Source organism: Seriola dumerili, unplaced genomic scaffold, assembly GCF_002260705.1.
Source record: "Seriola dumerili isolate Sdu_G_001 unplaced genomic scaffold, Sdu_1.0 BDQW01000073.1, whole genome shotgun sequence".
NCBI lineage: Eukaryota > Metazoa > Chordata > Actinopteri > Carangiformes > Carangidae > Seriola > Seriola dumerili.
Window position 1 is genome coordinate 2,976,863 of NW_019174328.1, and position 23,387 is coordinate 3,000,249.

The 23,387-nt window shown below is 40.2% G+C and overlaps 1 protein-coding gene across 2 annotated transcripts in view; it reads left to right on the forward strand.

The window, feature by feature from the left end:
- The first annotated feature begins 6,999 nt into the window (after positions 1-6,999).
- Positions 7,000-23,387, forward strand: part of LOC111220657 (heparan sulfate glucosamine 3-O-sulfotransferase 1-like) — a 29,097-nt gene continuing 12,709 nt past the window's right edge. The window contains exon 1 of one of the 2 annotated variants that reach the window (XM_022743824.1): positions 7,000-7,315. The gene's annotated coding sequence lies outside the window, so the exon portion shown is untranslated. The remainder of the gene's footprint in view (positions 7,316-23,387) is intronic. The other variant, XM_022743823.1, reaches the window with a different exon arrangement.

The window sequence follows — 23,387 nt, forward strand, 5'->3', positions numbered from 1 at the left end:
CAAAGTGAAAAAAAAAAAAAAAAATGGCTGACCAAGGTACCGCATACAACCACTGAGCTCCATTTACCCCAGCAGATAATGTTTGTCTGTTTGAAGTTCAACAGTTATTAGGACTCTTGGGAAAAAGATTGTAACAATATAAAGAAAAATCTGATTTGGAAATAAACGGCTGCTTTCTCTAAAAACTCTTTCCCTTCTTGTTGTTCTCTCCATTACAATGTTAGCAAAATTATGAAGCACCTTTTCCTGTTTTTTGTTGTTGGGTGCTACTGGTCATAGCAGGTGTAGGCTGGGGGTAAGGTGCTTAAAATTAGTCAGTCTTTATTTTCCTGAAACTAATTTGCTTTAGACTAATCTATGAGCAAAATTAAGACTAGTCCAACTCTGCAGACCAGCCTAATATATCTTTGTGAAGCTGGCCCCAGAAGTCAAATAATACCTTCAGTTTGGACCAGAAGCAGTCACAGGACTCAGAGAGGGGTTTTGTAAATGATTTAATAGGATAAAGTTGCAGATGATGGTTGAAAGGTTAGCTAGGCTGTCTGGTGAATGGAGTAATGGCGATCGGCTGAAGGCTTAGGACCTGTGGTGTGGTCTGGCAGATGAGTTGACAGCGGTGGCATGAAAGGTTAATTTGGCGCTGGAGTCCTGAGGCACAGGAGAGGTTTGGTTAGTTTAGAAGCACGAGCAGCAGAACAAGAAATAATTCAGAATACTAGAGCGGCAGAGACAGAGAGACAGAGAGAGAGAGAGAGAGAGAGAGAGAGAGAGTCTACCACTTGACAGGCTGAACAAACTGGCGGTGAATGAAGGGAGAGCTGGAGTACTTGAACTGAAGGTGATGAGTTGATTGTAGACAGGTGTGGAGAGAAGCCAGGAGCTGGGGGAGGTAAGCCACGCCCTCTGCACACACACACACACACACACACACACGCACACACACACAGACAAACAGAGAACACAGAGAAACATAAGGGAAAGGGAAAAAAACGAAAAACAAACTCAGCCAGAGCCGTGACAACCTTGCTTGAATTGACAGTATGGTAATGTATTAATGTATTAAAATATGAAATAATGCACAAATGTGCTGATTCTCTGGACTTTAAATATGTTACTACTAAAGAAGATTATGTTCTGAATGTCTAATGAGCTTATTTGCAAAGCATGTCTGAATTTAAGTAGCCTGGATGTAATGTGTAACACAAATTCTGGGTGAAAACCACATGGCAAACGCAGGCAGCATATTATCGGTGTGCGATTCACACTGTGGCAGGTGGTACATTGTCAGCTGTGAATGTGTGAACAAAAGCACAATTATAACTTTCCCTCATCACCTGCTCCAAATTAGCACGGCAGATCCTCGGATTCAGCCTCCGCGCTGGACAGAGAGAGGAAATGACAGCTTGGAAATACTTCCTGTCACACACAAAGTGAGTCATTTAAAACCAGACATGCCTTCTTTCTTTTTCCATTGTTCAGCTGGTGATGAAATGATGATGAATGATGATAAACCACCAAACTGCACAAGAAAGTCCTCGTTACATGAATATTTAGACATTTTAGAATATGCCTATATTCTTTCTTGTCAAGAGCCAGATAAAAAAAAGATTGACACCACTCTTTATATGTGTATACGTTAAAAATGAAGCTACAGCCGGACGGTCTTGAGACTAGCTTAGCATAAAAGCTGTGTCCCAATGCGGGGGTTGCATCATTTTGAGAACTACAGTTTTTAAACTGCAAAGGCTGAACAGAAACAAGATGTTCTGGCATATGGAGCATTTTCTCTTTGCATCACCAGCTGTGCCCGACCTTACCGTTGTGTCACAAAACGCAGCTGCTGTCACCTAGCAACCTTGACAACACGTAACTTTTTGTTTTTCCCATAAACTTGAGGCTTTAAGGCCCTTGGTTTTTGTTAACAGTTGTACAGTTAGTTGTTGAACTGAGTGGAACCCAGTACTTACATTTAAAAGTGTCTCTGTTTGCGTTATTTGCTGCCATATTATTTTCATTACCAGTGTGCAATGAATCTTGGGATAGGTTTGGCCATGAAGGAACCACTCGTTGGAGCCTTCGTTGCCAGGGAAAAGAAGGACGCATTTGAAGGAACCGTCAAAATGGGACAGCCTAGCCGCGCCACTGTGACACAATTGGTCTTCAAATTTGAAGGATACGGCCCCTGAATTGGGACACAGCTAAAGACTGGAAACAGGGTGAAACAGCTTGCCTGGCTAGGGTAAAAAAAATAATTGCCTAGCAGCACCTCTAAAGCTCACTGCTTAACTCAAAATTTTTCAAGGTTAAACCTGGACAAAAACCAGGGGTGGGGGTTGGGGTAAAGGAGATACTGTTTCCAGTCTTTATGCCAGGCTAAGCTAACCATCTCTTTCATATTTAGCTCAAAGTCAAATGTCAAACTTCTTATCTGCCTTTCAGCAAGAAAAATGTGTATTTCCTGAAATGTCAAATTATTCTTCTAAGATGTATCTAATATTACATTTCTTTGAAGTCAGATTCACATTCAGCACTCATCTGTTTTGATGCTTCTTGAGCTCCACAGTGAGACAATGCAGCACGTGCCTCAAACATACCTCACAGGTCAACACCTGACACTCCTCCGTGATTTGGCTTAGTTCACGGGATAATCAGAGCGCTCTGGGGTTTGACTCATCAGTAGTCATAGGTCAATGAGCAGAAGAAGTGGGAGGTCACAGCTCCGGGTGCAATCTTCCAGGAAAGTAAAGTGTTTCATCGCCATATGAGAAATTTATGGGGTGGCCTCTTCTGTGACCATGGTGACTGAGTCACGTCGATGTCTGTGGTGGTTCCTACTTAACAGAGTTGTTCTCTGCATATTCAGCAAGTAGCAGCTGAGCAGTCACAATAAATCACCTGGAGAGTTTCTCATAGAGTCACAATGGAGCTTTGAGTCTTTTGAAAAAGTTCATGTCCTTTTTGAATTTTTTAGACTGTAAAACATTGTAAAGATTCAGACTGAACCTGTCCATTTCACAGGTGGTGTCCTTATATCAAAAGGCATTGGGCGATAAATTCCCTCTAGCTACCGTGGATTTTAGCTGCACTAACCAATGTTTTTTTTGTTTTTTATAACTATGAATTAAGTGTATTAGTAATGTAGGAGAGGTTGCTTGTAGTGACAAACTCACACCCATGATTTACATCCAGATGAGTGTTTTAGCTCCATATCAGAAACAAATTGTGTCCAGACTATCACACCTGTAAACGCATATCACATGACCATGCACGCAGGTTCTGTGTGTACGTCGTTAGCTATGGACAGCTAACTTCTGTACAGCTGGTACACTGGGCTGTTTGGACCGAATAAACATGAACTGGAAAGACACAAGCGCAAATTTTGCTTTGCATCATTGGCACAAACCTGACCACTCCAACACAACTTTAAATTGGCATACATCAGTTTAAGCACTCATGCACTTCATGCATCAAGCAAGAAATAGCGAGGTAAATGCAGGTAAAATCCTTGAGGTGAAAGGAATTGCAGAAGAGAATTCTTTTTTTTTCCAGTTTTGAAATATTTTTGAAAGAAAAACAGTTTTAAGGACATGAAATGTAATGGAAACTGTCAGATGGGCCCAGTGTTAACCAAGAGCCTCTTCTGATTTCCCGATGTTTAAATAAACATGAAGCATATGCCACGGTTGCAACAGTTTGGCAAGACACACTGTCCCAAGAGCAACAGAAACATTTCATTGTTTTCAATCCAACATTAAAGCATCTGAACATGTTTGAAGTGATGCAAGATGTTCTAACTTTTCAGAAGTACTGAAAAGGAAATATGGTAACCAGCTCCATTGGCAAGTGATGATGTATTACTGAACAAATCATCATCTCTGTCCCCGCTTGAGCCAAACAGGAAGCTCAAGCATCTCTACATAGTTGAATCAGCGTTAAATTTCAACCACACTCTTCTGCAGGGATTCAATTCTGTACATCAAAAAGCAATGGGAACGTTTGAATCCCTGCAGTAACAGTTATTGATGGATCCCTCTAACATACGCTTTCAAAGAAATCATTATTGTTATATCTGCTTTCTCTTGTTCACATAAGATATCCCAGCAGCCGAATCCCTGTCGGGCATTCCTTTAAAGTTGGTCATCCTCCTTTCACTTCAACTGGAGAGCATCATTCTATTGACAGCTGAGACGCTGAAAAGTCCCACGTCTACTCAAAACAACATGGTGCAATATAGTACACGCACCGTGAAGTGAGAAGGGGAGGATCACCGTCAAACTGAATAGGTTCTCTGAGCTATCAAGACATCAAATACGCTCTTAGTGGGGCCTGATAGAACGATATCAGTACAAGCTGATGCAACACGCTGGGGAATTATGAAACTATGCTCAGCTTCCTCTGCTCAATGAAAATTTCATCAGAATGGGACGAGTCTGAACAGCACTGGTGCGGCTCTCTGGTTGTGTCGTGGAGGCAGATTACACAACACAGCCACGGTGAACACAGCACACTCAAATTACATAAAAGGGCAACTGTAGAGGAGATACTGGCGTGTGATTTTATGCATGTAGGGGTCAGTTCACATATAATCCATCCTGCAATGATCCAGAGAGGAGAAAGAGAACAAGTGGGGTAAAATAGAAGTGAAACGAATAAGAAAGTTATAAAATCCCGAGCTTGCACTGCAGATTTAATCTTAGAGTCTCCCTTAAAAGTTAACAATATTAAGGATATGCTTTTCAAATATCTATCAAAAATATCACTGAGTCAGCATGAAAAGTTCATTTTGAGCATGAGACGCCATGACTCAAGGTATGCTGAAAGCTGTGGGCTGTACGTTAACGCTGCCTCTCGGAGAACGGGCGCCTGATAAATTATCAAACACATCTGCACGCTGCAAAAGTACAGCCTGCAAGTATTCCCAGCTCTTATACCCCACTACTCCTCAAAGTCGGGTCAGAAACCCTTGGGGTCCTAGATTTCCCATATCCCAACATTTTCATCTGGCACAGCACCATATTTTATTAAGAAAGACAGAATTTTAGTCCTCAAACTGTTACCCCATCACTTGAGAGTGCTCTTTTGTGCTCAATTAAAGCTAAAACTGACTTTCTTTTCAGATTTGGATTCCCATGCCAGACCTGCTGGTGCTGACGAGGCTGTGGCTTGCTCAGTGTCCCCGTTTCTCAGCGTTAAGATGTGCATACAGCTTGCCATCTTTTGCCCTACAAACACCATACATTTTTAAGCAATCAAGTATGATCTCTGTCTTTCGCCCTCCCTCTCTCTCTAAAGGTGGACTGAGCTGCCGAAAATATAAATGTTTCATTTGCTCGCCCTCTCTTTGTCTCTCCTTTTAGGCATCCGGCTACAGCAGCCAGGTTTCTGAGACGGTCTCCTGCAGGAAGTAGTCGGTGCAGTCAATGGGGATGTCAGGCACACGCATACACTTCCATTATGAATGGGGAATTTGGATTTGCATGTCGCTCCCAGGCATATCTGACCGTTTCTTTGTAAAAGAGCTTTGTCTTTTTCAGATGTTCTGTCCCGCCTGCGAGGTGATGAGTCTGTTTTTAGACCTACAGACTCCAGCAGACGTTGACAGAGGGTAAGAGAATGACTTCAGTGTGATAATGTGCCTATGATAATGTGTGTGGGGTAAACAAGCGATTTGGTTGGAGTATACTGACACATGTAAGAGGCCAGTATATTGTTTCAGAGCTGCTTGTTGCATGGTTGAGCATGGGAACTATTAACATGAAAACCAGGTAGCACGGTAAGCGACTTGCTCGCAGTGAATTGCGAGTGAGGAGCCAGTGATGCATCATGATCAAGCGGGACCCTCCGGCACTGAAAAATTAAGCCATCATGGAAGAGCCAAAAACTGTAGTTCTTTGAATGACCACTTCAGGCTGGCTCCAAAAGCGAGTCAGACTTCATTGACTCTCATGCTAATATGCCCAACTTTTACAGGCAGGTGGGTTAGCTTAGTTCAAAGTGAAAGAGGCTACTTTACCATCACTAACATCAGTTACTTAATATTTTGGCAGAAAATTCAATGTTTAAAAAACTATTCATACTAAGTCAGCCTGGTGCCAGGTCCAACAGAGGCAGCTTCAGACTCTGCAGCAGCCCCTGTCTCCCCATTCCCAAATCCCTACCAATGAACCAGCACTACTTCCAACTGAAGGTGAGCAGCACTAGAAGAAGAAAAATGATTAAATCCTTTTCAATGATAAAGAGATCTCAATTATATAAGATAGCCCTTAGCACATTATTCATAGAGGGAATTGCATCTTGCATCAAATTGTGAATTCCACTGTATTCAACATGTCTGCACAGTGTTATATTCTCAGGGTTGGAGTGAGCGGTGGTGGTGGGGCCCGATGTGATTTCTTTTCATGGTGCCCAAAATCCCTGGCAGTGCCCCTGTTCCTGCATAACTATTTGTGGTACTTTTTGTGCCAACAAATGAATGCAGCACTATACATGTCTTCCTGGAAAGACTGCCCATCCCATTTTTAAAAGATATTCCATCACCCCCTTGTTCAAACGTGAAGTTGAAGCCCAGACTGAGGCAGCTCTGATGAGGAGTGAACTCAACTTCATGAGTAAAATCTGTACCTTTAATAAAATCTATGCAGTTCTGTGCGTCAGATTTTCTCCAAGGTATTCATATAAACATTTTTAGTCGTTGGGCATATTAATATAATAGTATAGGCCTCCCAGAGATTTAGATTTTGCATTAAGCTAAAATAATTCATTATGTCACTTTGCCACAGATGTGCATTAACACAATATATCCATAGACGTATGAGTGGCAGTGTAAGTAGCATTTCCCGCGGAAAGTCGATGATTAGATAGGATTAGTGTTAAAGTCTGAACTGCAGCTCTGCTAAGGCTGCGGATTGCAGAGTATCAGAGAGGAGAACACCTTGCCCTGATCATCTGACGGCAGACGGCTCCTCCCCGCTCCCTCCAGTCTGCTATGCAAGGCAACGGCTAGGGCACAACTCTATCCGCGTTTCAATAGCCTACACTGGCTCGCCTGCGTGAGCCGGAGACGGAGTCGAGTTATCCACTTTGAATAATCAAGGACTCCGTTCCCCCATCTGGTGTCTGCTTTCAGATGAATCAGTGATGAGAGTGGCCAAGAGGAGAGACCGAAGCTTTTCTTCTATGTGGACCGGCGGTGCGCAGAAGTGCGCTCCATGCTTCAGCATCACCATCATCATCCTCCGCTCCTGAGATCAAATCAAACCCAAGAGGCGCGCTGAGATCCTCACCGAACCCCCCGCGCGAGGTAACCAGATTTTCCGTAAGGATTTCCTCTACTTTGTCTGTGTGAAATACACTGCTCCGGAACAACGCGGCGGCGGCTCTCTCTCTCTCTCTCTCTCTCTCTCTCACACACACACACACACACAGACACACACACATACACATGTTTTTATGCAACACTTGACTCTCCAGCGTCTGACAAAAGGATATTTTATGCGTTTGAGTTCATGGGCGTTTAATTTATCAATTATTAAGCAACCGAGTAAATCCAGTATCGCCTTGCTGCAAGCTGAATCTCTGGCATTTTGAAACATGATCATTCATTCATGTGAAATGAGTGCCTTGCCTTTTCCCTGCAGTTCACATTTAAATCCTCTGTAATAGAGTATTGATCAAACTAATTAAAATGCTACATCCAATAAATTAGCTTTATAAGCTCCCTGGAGAAAAATCATTTGCAGATCCCATGGGCTGTGGCGTTTAAATTCAACTTCACATTAACATGTTAAGGCAATAAAAGTTTTGACTGAAACGCCCAAAGTTGAAAATAGATTCAAAGCTGAAACAGACATTCATAGAAGTTGTGCTCTCGGTGCTGAAGGCTGGTGGATGTGAACTGAAAGATGTCATAGTTTATCTTGATGTTAGCCTACAGTATGTGCTCAAGTCACAGGGCAGACTTAATCAGGCATGTACAACTACAACTGCCACTGTCTTGGTTAAATGCAGCTTTGATGTAAGCCTCGTATTGTGTTTCCCTCTGTACCACGTCTCCTATATCTGGCATCAGACTTACCTAGTGAAACTCCAGTAGGATGCAAATTGCCACAGGCTGTGCAATTCACCTTTAATTATGAGCATGTGGGTGTTGGCCTATGTGAGCTGGTGCTTGAAGCTGCAGGATTTCTCAAAGGCATAAGCCGGTGTTTGACTGGAATAAGTTCTCTGATGAAATTCAAATGAAACATACTGTTTGTTTTTTTTTTCCAGCAGCAGCCCCATCCTGTCCCATGGCTAAAAGTGGGCTTTAATTGGTGAGTGTTTAAAAAAGGTTCATGCTTTTGCTGTCTTTAGTCATAGGCAGCGCTTAGCAACCATGTTCCTGAATGCGGGGTGGGGGTGTTAATGTTCTCTCAGTTTCTTTGTGTAAGTAGACTGCTCATTACTTTGAGGGATGCTGTGTAGTTACTCTAAAGGGTAACATGCACATGCACTCAGTGGCCTTTAGGATCGAACTGTAAATTTACCTGAGAAAATGTTCCTTCCTCCATTCACTTTGAATGCACAAGATATTAAAAATCTTAAAAATGAAAGATCTGCGCTGAATTAATTATAAGCAAAAAATCTGAGTACACTTTTAATCAAAGGGCGGATGTGTTAAAATCAGTAGAAATATAACACGTAATACAATTAATGCAAAAAAAAAAAAAAAATTAAATTGAAAGGCCGTTCTTGTAGTGAGAAATTAAATTGGTCAAAAGGTCAATATGAAAGAGGGGTCGCCCTCGTTATTTTCATACCCGACTAATCAACATGAATGGGGCCACTGTTCATCTGCAGCTGAACTGGGACAGATTTTTATTTTTTTTTTTCTTCCACTTGTGTTTGAACCAAACGCATAAGTAAAGGTGAGGTTAGAGACAATAAATGTTTCTGAGTGCGGCTGTAAAGACAATGGTGGTTTGGGGAGGCGTTATGATTTCTAAATCCCCAAAGAAAACTCAAGGTGTCTCGGTGATGTATGACTGGACAAATATACAGGGTCAGCGGATGATACACCATAATGCGTGGAGAGTTTCATGTGGGAAGGATAGAAAAGAGGAGGAGGGAATTGTCTGGGAGAGAAACTGTTTCTTGAGTACAATTTCCTGTTATTATGTTTTGTTTGATGGAGTTTATCCAGTTGGCTCCACTAGAGCAAAGAGGGGGGAGGAAGAGAACGACAACAAAACAAAAGTGCATTTTCTTTTTCTCAACTTTTTTTTTTTTCCATTCAGGAGCAATAGAAAATAACAAGAGAATGGGATTAATATTTGATGAACTTATGTTTGTTGAATTAGAGGATGAAAACTGTGGCATACGGGAATATTTGTTAAAAATGCAAATTAATTCCTGACTTTTTTTCTCTTTTGTGATTGGGGGTTGTTGGTTGATTCTCTGCCTTATTAGGAGATAAAAGCACTTTCATGTTTTCTGCTGTACAATCTGCTCGATGCAATCTCAAGGGCTTAATTTCTGTATTAAAATCCAAGTAAAATTAAAATTCATGTTTGCTAAGAAATTAGATTATATATAGTTGGCACTTGTTTTTATTTGTGCATTTATTTGTTCAAAAAGAGGAAACGAAGAAAGGTTTTTTTTTTTTACACTTATTTTACTCCAGTGATAGTAGCTACATTTTTGTTTCTCAAGTAGAGTAAATTTTTAGCTCCAACTCACACTGTCTGTGCTGTAGTGTGATTTGTGCAAAATCTGTGTGGGCACTCACTAAAAATAGTTTGTAATATAACTTTAATTCCAACAGCCACATAGGCAGGAAGCCAGCTGGCTTGTTGTTGTTGTTAGCTGCTGCGTAGTACCACCTGTGATTTGAGAGTGCTGTATGTTTCTCCATGATTCCACCTGTTGGCACTGAGGTCAGAGGACTCCTCATTGCTGGTAGTTCTGACACCATGTAGGCTTTTCGAAAAGGGGGGAAAAGCATCTCATATTAAGGATGGAGTAACGGTTAGTCAAATTCACTGAATATCTCCTCACGGTCGTCTAGCTGTCCGTTCTGTGTGCTGGGGAAAAAAAAAAAAAATGCTGTTCCAACACATCCCTGGGTGATGGAGGAAAGGGGGCAGTGGGAGTGAGAGAGGATAAATCTGGCATCTGCCAATTTAAGGATTACCAGAGGAAGGAGAAGGAGCAGTTTCCACTTCTGTTGCCGCCAATCTGTATGGAGTTTTACCAATGGTGGTGTCACCGCGTTGTGTACGCCACAACATAATGGCAGTGTTAAGATGGAGAGAAGGGTGAGGAACAGTGAGAGGAAAAGGTCAGAACAAGAACAAAAATTGCAAAAAAGTGCTTTGATTAGGTAAGAATGGAAAGTCACGTTACCATCAGCGAGGCTCTCCAACAGTGGAGACTGCACAGCCAGACTAGGAAAGAAATCCCACCCTGGACGTACCCACTGGGACCAACCCAAACCCCAAATGACAGGCGCATGGAGGGGCCTTTAAAGAAACTGACTGGGCTGCTGTGCTGGCTATGGGAAACGACCTCATCCTTTCTGTATGTTAACTTTGCAGCACCAACTGTAGCAACAGTTTGCTCTCTCGCTTGTTGCACATCCTGGTATTTGTCCTAACAAAGTGTGAAGGATTGTATAGCCAAACACAAGTTTGCTAGCGCAGTAGATTTATTTGGTTGGATGCATAATTTTAAAGAGGTTACTATGTCAGCTAATGTTACCTTCCTTGTTAGCTTAGCTACAAACCCTCTCTTCTGCCACTGTGGTTTCGTAAAAATGGTCTAAACAACTAACTCTCGCTAGTTTTTACTCCATTGTGTTTGGGATGTTTGTGTACACATCAGTTGTTTGATAAGGTTTTACATTATAAACTTTGTTAAGTTTGTTGAATTCAGCTATTGTGTCGTTGCCTTGGCAGTGTGTGTCGAATTTGGAGGGCGGGGCTTCTGAGTGAGCATTGAAGGGAGGGGTGTGGCCTATTTGCTTTGTTGTTGAGTTCACGTATAAACAGTATTTCTCCAGCATTGCTTACTCCCCTTTAATGTTTGTAGGCTGTACAAGGCTATGAAGTGTTTCACTTGGTAGTGCACCACAGTGATGGTGCCTGTCTTTGCAATGCTGGCTGCCAAATGTCAGTCAGACACTGCCATGGAAACACTCCCCCAGAGGCTTAGACACTGTTTCCACAAAAAATGTACAATTTCTTTAGATGGTAAATTAGGCACAAAAGCTGCAGTATCATTATAGTTTAAATTTCTCAGATTTCAGTCTAACTAGTAGTAAATATTCTCCTATTAGAACCAAGCAGGACTGGTGACAATGGGACAGTGTGAAGGAGTGGCTTCCTCTTGTTTCTATGGTGACCAAGTTCACGAGGACCAGGTATCATTATTACCCCTACACTTAGTCAAATAGTAATTGTCAGCTGTCATGTGCCTGATGAGTGACTTTGATCCGAGCTAATGATGGTTCCGTTCATCTCAGCGCAGCAGGACTTATTCATTATGCTCTCGGCCTGAGCAGAATATGTGCATGATTTCAAAATGGAGCCGTTTGACCTAGCGGATTCTCAGTCCTGCTGGCTTCTTGATTTTGGATATTTACACGGCTATGATTAGGTCAGCCGAGTACAATCACTCATCCTGCATTGTGATGGTAATGTCATACAGAGGCTGATTTTTTTGTGTGTGCCTGTAGAGTTGGCTAGATCCCCTGTCTGGCTCCCCCATGGACTGATTACTGATCAGACTAGCATTTCATATCAGCCTTGTGGGGGGAAATTAGAGGATTAGCAACAACTTCATGCTTATTCCCTACGTATCTCTCAGGCTCCCAAATCCTGTGGAAGCCATTGTTATTTTAAGTAGCTTGGCAATTGAGCGTGGAAGAAAACTCTAATTCTCCCAAGTCTATGGAGATGCGGAGCTGCAGAAAGGGAGTGTTTTGGAGCTACCTCCCTTGCTATTCATACTCTTTCATGGTGTGAAAGTGAGCAACTGAGGGCCGTGAAGCCAGCTGCCAGGACCTCTTCACTCCAATCCTTGGTTCATACATAATAGATAAGTCACTGTAACTTACAGTACAGGGGCATAACTAGGCTAATGCCCAGATTTGCATATTTGTGCCGAAATTCCATAATTCATGAGTGTGCAGCAGGCAGCGGTGCAAAGAGCCACCTTGGTCCATATGCTGTGCGCCATATCTCAAGAGGTTGCATCCTACCATGTGCATCAACAGCATAGTATTAAAGAGGCAGCGGCGAAAACTGTCACTGCCAGGGACTTGGGAGCTGCGTCTTTATCATCAAAAGCCTCAGAGCCTGAACTCAGCCTTTGGGAAAGCCTTATTAAAGGCATGTAGAACCTGATGACAGAATCAGACAACAGGCTTTTTCCTACTTAATTTACTGCCATTCTGAAATAATAGGACAGGGTAGGAGTGTGTGAACGAGGAGTGAGTGGAGGGCAGTGACACCTTCTAGTGAGCACATTTCACGGGCCACTTTTTCATCAAGAGGTTCAAGAAAGCCTGACGCCGCCATCATCGCCAAGTGTTATGAAGTAGATTTATCATTCCACTTGATGACGGGATAAGTTATTTATTCATTACCTTTGTTCTCTGCCTGTCTCAGATGAGGCAGCCACATCCCTCATTATTGGTGACTGTGTGTCATACATCCTTTTTTATTTATTTATTTTCATTTCACACCCATGTCTTGTCGTATTTGTCAGATAAATAGTATCTGCTGCTTCGGAGAGATCACGACCCCGTCATGTGGAGTGAGGTTTGTTTTGATTCAGATGCCTCTGCGCCGCCATATGTATCAATTTATTTTGTGTGGGTGTGTGCGGTTTTGTGAGGCTGAGGAAGGAAAGTAACAGATAGTGATATGAGATTTCTGTTTGTGAAATATGTTGCTCATCTGTCTGCTGGCCTGAATATTTAAGTATCATTTTAGTGAAATGAGGCCAGATCACTCGTTGTTTTAAAGGAGCAAATATTTGTCTGTTGTTTGGAGAAGAACCACAAGTTGTGTAATGTGGTAACTGAAGCCATTTTCCTCTCTTGCCTGCTTTTCCTCTTCTCTAAACACCAGTGGTAGTAATTTTACAGGAACAGATGAATACTCATGAGAACAAAATGTCAAGCGTTGGTCGGTCCTCCTGGCTCGCGGCCTTGCCACCACCAGAAGCAACATTTGACATTTGTTCTAAAGGCGAAGATCTGGGTTTGTCTAAATATGAAATTTGATCTCTAGAGACATTGATTCGAGTTTATTGTGGGAAGGTCAGGCAGCTAACAAAGTCAGCACAGACAATCTGTGCTTTGATTTCCAAGTTAAGCGCACAGGAGATGAGAATAATGACCTCACAGTGTCCTTCAGTTCAAACCTTTTAGTCCTTGTTAAGCTTTCAACAGAGCTGAGCTGGTGTTGAAGTAGAAAACCGATTATAAAAATGTCCAACAGGTATTTTACAAGCAGATACACTGTTTACAGTAAATATTTAACAAAGACTTATGTTATTCTACAGAGAAAGCTTTCTGGTCAGATGTCTCATGCTGACTGACAAAGGGTTTAGCAGGCTGTGCAGGGCCAGGCTGGAGGTAGCTATGGGGTAGCTATGGGCAGGGATGGGCTCTTTTTTTTTTTTTTGTTCAGATAATGGAAAAAGAGCACAGAAAATACCAATACTGTTTCAACTTCTGACTGGGTTACAGCCTGCACACTGCCTACCCCCTCGTCTTGTCGTGTTCAGGCACAAACACACAGAGACCTACAATAGACTGGTGCTGAGGGGGGAATGCAACGCCAGAATTAGCCTGGCTTTATCGTCGTAAGGCATTAAATAAACACTGTGAGGCAGTATATAAGCTCCATTTGGCATTGACTAAACGCAGTTGGGATTTCTATAAGCACGTTCTTGTGTCAACATGTATTTGGCTCTGTTTTGTAATGGGTAAAGCCTCCGCCCTTTGTGAGGATGGTTACTGGTTTGAGTTCCACAATGTGACAGGAAGATGAGCAGCACATTTTCTTTTAACCCTTTTCAGGAGTTGAAACTGAACTCTTGACAGTGGGAGTTAAACACTAATCCCATGTAGAGTAAAATACAACTCACACCTTGAGTTGATTTTAATGTGAACTCACTCTTTCATAGTGTTAACAGTAAAAACTTAAAAAAATACTGTATGTTTCATTTAACAATTATGGAGTTAATATTTCAAAACAGTTAAAAGGTTTTGGGTGAAAACGACTACAAAAACACCATGTTCATTACCACAAATATTCTACTTTCATCTAACTAATTTATAGTCCAAAACTCTTTGTATTTATATTTAAAAAACTTAATAGCTGGGAAATTGTGTGGTCAATGAAAAGAGAAATAAATAATGAAGTAGTTAATTAAAAAGATTAAATAAAAAAAAGAAGTAATTTAGATATTTCAACAAAGAGGAATTTGGTGATGTTGGCTCATGGGAAATCAATAATAAATACTGTACTTTAGACATGGATGACATTTGTTTGAATGGGAAGGGAAATAGGAGACGTATGTTGTGAATGGATGGATGTATGGATAGATACCTATCTACCTACCTACCAAGGGGCTACCATTCTACTCTGTCTCTTGGTTACCTACGGCTAAAGTTTCCCATCTATTGTTTCCACCAGCCCACCCTGACATAGCAGCTAACACCTGCCCTTGGTGCAGGGAGCTGTCCATGGTGCTGAAGTAGACAATTTGTCTTTTTGGAGGGAGAATGCCCAGATGAGCACCTTTCTTTTTCCCACCTCAAAGGGGAATACCTCTCATCTGAAACTTGAAATTGAACTTTGAAATATGATATTCCTCAGGCTTATATATATATATATATATATATATATATATATATTGGCTTAAAGGCATAGAGCTGACATGGAACACTATATGTATATTAAACTCTGAATCTGAAAAAAACAAAGATTTAATACAATACACTGATTGTGCATTTACAATATCAATACTTACTGAATGTGATTGGTAGCTGTTCGTCATTATTAGCGTCAACATTTCACATACTAAACACAGTTGTTTCCTGGTACAAATAGGATATTGCTGCTTCTCACTAATTTCCTGCAGTCTGGTGTCACCTTACTGCAAGAGAATAAAGGTGGTGAATCTTTCCACCCTCTGCCATTTCCTGAAACTCTGAACTTGAAGGAACAGCCAGTGGCCCCTCTAGATTTCAGCAGAGTTAGACAAAGGGTGAACAGAAACACAGCAGAATGTAACGCAATTTCAACTTAAATCCTGTCATAAGCACCATCCTCCATTCGTAGAAACTGAGTCCATGTCAGAGAGGTTTTAACTGAAGTTAAAACTTGGCTGAATTGACAGATCAATCAACAATGAAGGTCTTTGATAGTATGCAATGCAAAACTAAAATCTAGATATTGAAAGGTGTGTTGTGTATAAATGTTATGAACTCTGATAATCGACTTAAGAGAATATGATTGACACAACATTCTCTGCTTCCAGCTTCTCAAATCTGATAATTTACTACTTTTCATTGTCATCAGAATCAGAATACTTTATTGATCCCCAAATAATAATATTATAATAATAATCCGAAATTAGGTTAGGTTGCAGTTACTCCCTAAAGAATGGAAATCTAACAGCGAATAGTAGAGAATAATAGGTAAGATTATAAAGATAAAGATGAAATATAATATACGATGATATATACATAAAAAATAGAAATATGTTTTTTAAAAAAAGAGCAATTTGGGGTCTGGAAAATTGTGACAGGAACTGACATTTATAGACTTAATGAATAAATGATTATTTGGTAAAATAACCAGTAGAGTAATTGACCGTAGCCTTAATATATTGCAGTGCTACTAAATAGCAAGAGCATCATCTCCACTGGGGATGGCTGGGACTTCTCTCTCAATTCTGTTGTTTCAGGTACTTTTTTTTTTTTTACTAAAGTCTCTCTAAACATTGTCCTCTCTCTGTTCAGCCACCACAGTGTGGATGATGTGTCGATCAATTCAATTATTACCATATGCTGCAATGAGCTTAACAAGCAGGAGAGAGTGGAGCTGTCAGTGTTTCCCTGGGTTTTGGCTCCCAGGCTGAGCACAGGCTGCCCTAACTTGTTGGTGGAGGTTGTTAGGGGCTGTATGTGTTACTGACACCAGACCTGGGGGAAATCTGGACTGGCAGCAGGCGGCACACTGGCTGGGGAGTACTGGGTAGCCAATATACAATGTGGATTGACAAAGAGAGAGGGCCAAAGTTATCATCTTACCCAGGCCAGACCTTGTTTATTTCTGAATGATATTTAGAGTTACCCTATCTCAAAGTTCAGAGTGAGTGCAAGTGATATTAAAACTGAAATATTACACAAATTAAATAAATGATTGTGTAACCAGATCTACAATGAGCTACATAAAATATTCTCCCCAAAGTAAAATAAGTGCACAGGAATTCAAAATAATTTAACAAACGTTGATACTTTTTCAAAACAGGTACAAAAATAACGATAACAATCCAGAGTAACAAAGCCAGGTGTGCTAATGTGCTAATTCTTACTGTCATTGATATATTAGCACGTACAATCAGACTTACACTCATCCAACACTAGCAGAACGTAATGTTTAATAATAATAATGATAATAATAATGATAACAATAATAATAATCTTTATCGTTGGATGTTGAAATTTGCCTTTGGCTTCACAGGCTGGTTAAAAACACAGTATTGTATCTCACAAATAATAAATACAGCAACAAATCAGCCCAACATGCACAGTGCAGACGACAATAACAGACATGATTCCAGTGTGTGAGTTCAACAAAGTTATTTCATTTGGTATAAAGGACTTTCTGGAAATGTTCTTGGTTGCGTCTTCCCGAGGGCAGTTTTGTGAATTCTTTAAAAAGGGGATGAAAAAGATCAGACACAATTTGTCAGACACAATTTGTCGAGCTTTCTCTTACACTTCACAACATGGCAATGAGCAACTGGAAACCAGCTTCAATATGGGATTTCTCTTCACCAGTTACTTGCTACTGTCTGGCTCACACACTAACAATATTAACAAAACCTTAAACCGTGCTCCTGACGTTCCTGTAAACAACTACCGTTGGCATGACGACGCTTGCTCGCTTTTTTGGTATGGTATTTGTTCTGAGCTTGTAGTCTGTTCTGCGTTGATGCCTGTAGCCAGCGCTTGTCCCAGCCCTCATCTATGACATCACACCAAAATACAACTACACAAAGATTAAAGAGAGAGAAATAGAAAAGTGTTTGTGACAGTGTCTTTGTATCATTTCTGGGGATTTAAAGATATAATCAGCATGGATCTACCATCTCACTAAATAGCTGAATAGTTTTAAAGCTTATTTAGATATTGGAAATATTGAGATGAACTTTTTAATTTAGCAATGTCCTTTTCCAGATTTGTTTATTTTTCCATTTCAGTTGATAGTATGTTTGTGTACTGATGCTAATCTTGTAATTACATCATTTGTTGTTTCCACAAATCTGCTATGTATGTGTGCAGCAGATGTTGAACATGTTTTTCGTTTATCAAGTTTATTGTTTGATCATTTAATAAGTATAAGCAGTGATAATTTGGGCATAAGAGGATAATGATGATTATTTGTTTTTTTTGCTGATAGTTTTTTATCATTTAGGCAAAAAAACCCAAGAGTGTCATTATATTATAAATGGGATTCAAGCAAATGACAGTAAATAATACAGAGACTGAAATGATTTGGAAATAATTTGTGTTCAAAAAGCTTGATTTTTCTCTTTGTTATTCAGTACGTTAAAGTGAGAGGAGATGATTCATTTCAAATGCATCTTGTCCAAATCTGTGTTTTTCCATATTGATGTATTATTATAAATTAACCCACTTACTAGTCTGCATTTTACTTTCAGGTGAATATTTCATGACATGCATGCAAAGGATATGCTCAATTAACTGTATGGGTATGAATATTCCATCATTGGGATGTGGAGCTTTGTGGCACATTTATACATATTAAAGCATCACTCTGGGAGCAGACAAATACAGTATTTATCATACACATCCATACCAAGTTCTCACACGGGTTTGAGTTGTGTTAACACAGATTTTCCAGTGAATTTTTCACAAATTTTCTTCATGTGTTGATCAGATCTTTTAGTTGGTTTGAAGCATGAACGTGTGATTAAAAAAAAAAAAACTGTCCAAGTTGTAACAGGATAACTCGGGGCTAGCTCAGCCCCAATAAAAAACCGGAACAGAAATTGACTGTCACCTTTACAATGAGTTTTCATCACACCGCTTCCTTTTTACATCACATCCCCTTAATAAACTGCAATAGGATTTCAAGTTGTGGGCCATGATCTGCTCCAGATGTCTGGGACACAGTAGGTATTAGGTATGGCATTTGATGTCAGCTTCCAAGGTTTCAAAGAATAATATACCATCCTCATTTCATCACTGCATGCGAAAGTACAAAGGCGGTGATTTTGGCTATTGTTCGCGATAGCACTGGAGGTGAGCTCAGGTTTTCTGGTTTATAGCCTTGAAAGGAATTTGATGAGTGAGAGTAAAAGGTTGAATATTCTCATATGAAATACACTCAGAGCAGAAAACATGTAAATTAATGATTTAGTTGATTGACAAAAAAATAATTAGCAGCAAATTTAATTAGCTGATTAATCATTGAAGTGGTTTTAAGCAAAAATACCAAAAGTTCCCGGGTTCCTGCTGATTGGACAAAACAAGGACATTTAATTCAATTATTATATTATATTATATTATATTATATCCAGGTAAATTGTAGTAAAACTGCTGCTCCACCAGTTGCTGTTCCTGGTTGATAATATTGCTTTTTTGTTTTTGTGTCAAATGCAAGAAATCTGTTGTTATTCCCACTTTGCTCTCTGAACCACTGGTGAGGGCTGAACAATTAATCGTAATATTTTTGTAATTAGGGCAATATCCAAATCGTAGGAGCTGCAATTTGTTTTTGATACAGGTAAAATGTGTCACAACAGACCATAAATAAAGTATTGTGGTGTTACAGAGATGCCATATCATATTCTCCAGATGTAAGGGAACATGCTTATTTGGTACCAGCCTGAGCAAAAATCACATCATCATCATTTTAATATTTTTTTTCCTCAGTGAAAATAAAATGCAATTTCCAACTGAAATCGTGACTCATCACAATTGCAATATATCTGCCAAAATAATCCTAATATGATTTTTTTTTTGCACATCGTTCAGACCTACCACTGGTATGCTTTGAGGTGTCTTTGAGTTTTTGTCACTGAACTGTGTTCTGCTCAGAGACGTCTGTGCAGCTGTATCTGTGCATTGAGGATTTCCAGATCAACAGATGCAGTCGCACTGGCCTGTGATTTAATGCAAGGAGCCCTCCACATGGGAAAACTCATTGCCCAGCAAATTAAACCATTACCTCCCCAGTTGGAGTTAAATATGGAGAAATGACTCATTTAATGTCTGATTACTCCCTAATACAGCCATCTAAACAATGGCAGCCACTCACTCCCCACCAGTAAATCCTGCTTCTTTGCGAGATAAGAGTGGCGGTAGCTTGTCAGGGTCACAGTGAAGTTTTATTAAAAGATGCACGCTAAGAACGCAAAAGAAGTCATCTGTTTGGATTCATTATGAGATGGCTCTCTAGTCTGAAGATTCATCTTCATTATCTAGCCAAGCACCAGGCAGATAACACTGCCTCATTTGCTTTCAGAGCCTCAATTTTCCCTGAACGATAATGCCGCCTCTCCTTTTGTGTGGCTGTGGTAAAGACAAGCAAGCCATTTTCAATATGCATGCAGGATTACAAAGGTTAATCATCAATTTAAAGCTAATCTTTGTTAAATACCAATAGAAGCATGGTGTGTGCTCGAGACAGATATAATCAGGCAAACCCCAAAACAATCCTCTATCTAAATGAAGTGAAAGATGGTTAATCTAGGCTTTACAGCAGGGGTTGATGAGCGAGGAAGAGAGAGGATTGCATCACACTTCTCCACTGATGTTCCATTGTTTCACCGTTTTCTAAATTTAGTTGGACTAACCTCAGAAACTGCACCACTTCTTGCTGTGTTTTTAAGCAAAATTAGGATGAGACAGTCTCCGAGCCCTCGCTCCGGCTTTGAGGAGTCCACTGGAGAAAATGTAACCCATGTATCCAGCCTTGATTCATTGTTGCTATGGAGTTGAGATAATTATGGAGTTTTAAAATTATGCAATCAAGGATGAGATCCCCTCTCCCCCTGTCTGGGAAAAAAAAGTGTAATTAATTTTCTCCTTCCTTTTTTTTTTTTCTCTGTGAATATGCAGGCGACTGGGAACACAGGATTCACACAGGAAATTAAAATTTGAGCTATAGTTCCCACCCTGTTCATATTTGTCAAAGGTGGCACTTCATGATATCAGAACACAGTGTGACAAGATTTTTAATGCTAAAAGAATATCGCACACGCTGGACTGTAGCTTCCAACATGTTTTAATTAGAATGAAACAGGCGACATGTCATCTCTATCAGGCCAAAGGCCAGAAGGACAAAGAGCAAGGTTTTCTGTACATGGACACCAGATTGATTACATCATGCTCAATCAATGCATGATATGACTCAATATATAATCAAGATAAAATACATTATCAGTGCCTTAAAGGATCACAAAAATAGTCCAAAAAAATATCTCAATAATATGTTATAAAAATATATGTACAGCAGAACAAGCAGGGGGGGACAAAGTACACACCTCAATTACTTGAGTCAAAGTATAAACACTCCTGGTAAAATATTACTCCAGTTCAAGTGAAAGTTGTTTTGTCAAATGTTTACTTTAAGCCTACTTTTTTTTTTTTTTTCATGTCAACACATTGTTGTATTGTTCCACAGTGTATTTACAGAACTGAATGACTCTGCAACAATCTACTGAATGACTGACTGACTGTGGAATAAAAAGCCAGTAGAGCGTGTTACAGTGTCGATAGAAATGGCCATAGAAACACAGTTGACTCAACAAAAGGACGGCCAACTACTGCGAGTTGTCTGTTTAAAAGTTTATCTGGAATGAAACATAACTCGACGTGCTTGGATGATGAATTTTTGTAGGCGGAGTTTGGTGGTGGTGAGCACAGCAAACATTTAAAATGAAGAGATTCTTTCTTGATTTCTAAAATTTCAAACATGGACTTAAGACGAATGGTCTCTGGTGAAGAGTCTTCTGTCTCATCTTTATCTAACGTAGCCCTCGTTACACTGCCCAGTCCAAACTGAGCCGGGCAAACATGACTGACAGTGGAGGGGTTGGCTGCGATTGGTTTTTCTCCTGTGACGAACACAGTGTATGGTCTATTGCATTTTCAAAATAAAAGAAATTTCATTCAAGAGAGTAAAAGCTCTGCTTCAAAGTAACGAGTACTTCAAAGAAATGTAGTGGAGTCAAAAGTATAATTGTATTTTAAGAGTAGTGGAGTAAAAGTAAAACTCCATTATACTCCAGTGAAATACAGATACTTGAAAATGAATGTATCCAAGTAAATGTACCTTGTTACTGTCCACCCCTAATAACAAGACTATATAGGCTATAATTTGATAGACTAAATTTAAAAGGCAAAGTTTTTGTAGACAGAATTCAAAGAGAAATTTAAATGAAGTAAAAAATTCATTACACTCATCCTCTAACATTTTGTCCTTCTGAGTCATTGGTTTTCAAAAGTGCAGAAAATCAAAGTTTTCTATTATATTTTGTCGAACTTTTTGACTAACAAGATAAGCCCAGGAACACTAAACATTGCATTTCCTATTACCCTAAGCCATTTAAGTCTCTTGGGCAGGAATTTACAATAATGGGAAATAGAATCAGCTCACCTTAATGGCTGAGGCTGTGATTCCATTGACAAGGTAGACTCCTTTAATAAAGATGAGCCCCCAAGAAAATCAATAACCTGAACTAATTTCTAAAGGACTCAGACTTGTCTAGACAAACAGCATTCACACCTATAACCAAACAAGCCTCACAAGGCCCCTTTTTTCAATGATATTGCTTCTGAGAACACAAGGCGGTTTCCTGATCTTTCGCTCCTAGATACGGCAACAAAGCACGCCAACGAGCAATCCTGCAGATGCCCTTTCTCTGATTCTTTTTATTCCCCCATTAGGCCCTCCGATGCTGGGTCCACAAACCTCTCTAATTAAGAATTCGTCTTCAGCAAATTCCCCCATAAAAACGGCCCTCGCTGCAGAACGTGGGGTGATAAAAGGAGTTATTGGGCCTGCGACCTCCTTTGCCTCTTATCTCCCATAAACACTTCAGTAGGTTTTGCAGGACCATGGAGGCGGTGGAACGAGCAATAAGCCAAAGGGGAATAGAGTGGGGGGACTCGATGACTTATTCATGAGGAGCATTGCAACAAGAGGGCACCGATGAAATTGACAGTGAGAAGTCCTCATACTATAAGTTGTTATGTAGTTCTGATAAGACTTGTCTCATACTTGAAGTTGATTAATCTTTGGCCTGGGCTTCATTTCAGTATGCAGCATGGTGATTTTAAAAGGATAAAATACAGAGTGCTTGTGCTTTTTTTTTTTTTTTTTTTTTTTTTTTTTTTTTGGTGGGGAGAAAGAAAAAAATTATATTAAATATTCATAAGCTGTACCAGGGCTCTAACATTAGCTTGTGGGTTTACCATCACACCAGCAGAGACAAGGCTCTGCTCTGCTATGAAAGTCACCCTGCTGAAATGACACGATGTTTTATTCCTTCTATCTTCTTAACCTGATTCTGTCACATACCCAGAGCTTGCACATGCAGGGATATTGTCATTAAATCGCAGACAGGTCTTTTCAGCCATTTAAATGAGTTTGAATTCTCCACATGTACCTCACTTAACGGCTCTGTTTTCCTTTTCACACGTATTAAATTCAGTTAAAGCCACGAGTTATTCTCTTTCTTTTTTTTTTTTAACCCACACCTCATCTCAGTTTGTGCATGCTCTAGTGATTTGAACTGATGGCAAATCCCACCTCGCTATGCAGGCTGAACACAAGAAGTGTATGGTGGGATTGCATTCAAACTGAGAACAAGAGGAGAAAGTATAAAGTAACAGAGAGTGCCAATACTTGTGGTTAGCCTTCCTTGAAAATGTCTGCGAATAGAGCCGTGCTGCAAGTTCATCTTAAAAAACAGATGTGAACCTCAGCTGGCACGAGAGTTTTCATCTCCTGTCAGGTAAGAGTGGAAAATTTAGCAGCGAAGGTACGGCCGACCAGCAGCGGTGCTACTTATAAGCAGTGGTGTGGGGCAGCGCGAAGGCAAATGCAGTAAACAATGTAATGATAGAGTTT